The sequence below is a fragment of the Trachymyrmex septentrionalis genome, unplaced genomic scaffold, assembly GCF_001594115.1.
Source record: "Trachymyrmex septentrionalis isolate Tsep2-gDNA-1 unplaced genomic scaffold, Tsep1.0 scaffold132, whole genome shotgun sequence".
Taxonomy (NCBI): domain Eukaryota; kingdom Metazoa; phylum Arthropoda; class Insecta; order Hymenoptera; family Formicidae; genus Trachymyrmex; species Trachymyrmex septentrionalis.
The window spans coordinates 1,285,731-1,286,978 of record NW_017304461.1 but is presented as its reverse complement, the minus strand read 5'-3'; positions in this window follow the sequence as shown (position 1 = coordinate 1,286,978).

Genomic DNA, 1,248 nt, shown 5'->3' with positions numbered 1-1,248 from the left:
TCTATGTAACTTGCGCTTGATTATCTGCGCTGACTCTTATTAACCCTTTATTTGTTAATTTTTTTTTGTATTTTAAAGATGCAAAGGCTGTTTTAATTATTACTGTTTATTACTTATTTATTATTATTACAATGAAAATGAAGATTTGCTGTTGCAGCAAATTAGGTGGTAAAATATGGTATAGCATTTTTAATTGATTGCAGCAGCCAATTCGTGGCTGTGTTAATCTGTCGAAATCCTATACTGACATTGCGGATAGGCTAATGCAACCAAAAATAAGCTGCTACAACCAAAAATGCTGCTATAGCCAATTAAAATTGCTGGGCCATATTTTACCATCTAATTTGTTGCAGCAGACAATCTTTTTTTTCAGTGTATGATCGCAATTAGTATAATTCATCCCGTTGAATTTATCAGCGATAGACCATGGTTAGACATTGGCTGCATTCAGCGGAGAAAGCAGCTTTGCAACTGTTGTAAAATTTTTCAACATGATTAGTTTAGACATTTAAAATCCGTAAGAAACCAAAGCAAGAACCAATTGTATATTAAAGAATTTTACAACAATTGAAAAGCTGCTTTCTCCGCTGAATGCATAAATGCAGCCATTAACGTATATTATATTCGCGGTTGTTGCACATTTATGAAGTAAGTAATGTAGGTATACACGGGTGGAGATAAGTGTACCCGAATAGGCAAATAAATAAAAATACGGGTAGGTAGGACAATAAGTATGGATAGGTAGGAACGATGTAAGTAGGATGATAAGTATGAACAGATAGGAATAAACACATCATATGTATGTACTTGATAATTGGAAAGGAGGAATTAAAAATTGAATAAAATTTTAAATTTATTTTAAGTTTCATTTAATTAAGGTCAAAAATAACAAGGGTAAGTTGTAACACTTATATAAAAAAACGTTATAAACAAAATATGCAAGTGTAAGGAAGATACAGAAGTTTAATAAATATATTATAAACTTTTCTTATCTCTTTTTTACGCTTTTGTTACTTTTGATCCTAGTTTTTCCTATAAGAGCATTCCGTTCCAATTATCAAATATAAAAATAAAATGAACTAATTTCAAATTTTATTGATATTTCAGATACCCTAAAATTAAACTTTTTTGTAAAATTTTGTACGCGTTTAAATTATGTAACGTGATATATCGTATATTGTAATTAATTGTATTGTAAATAAATGTATGTACTTATAATAGTATTAGGTATGTATTATAAAATTTATG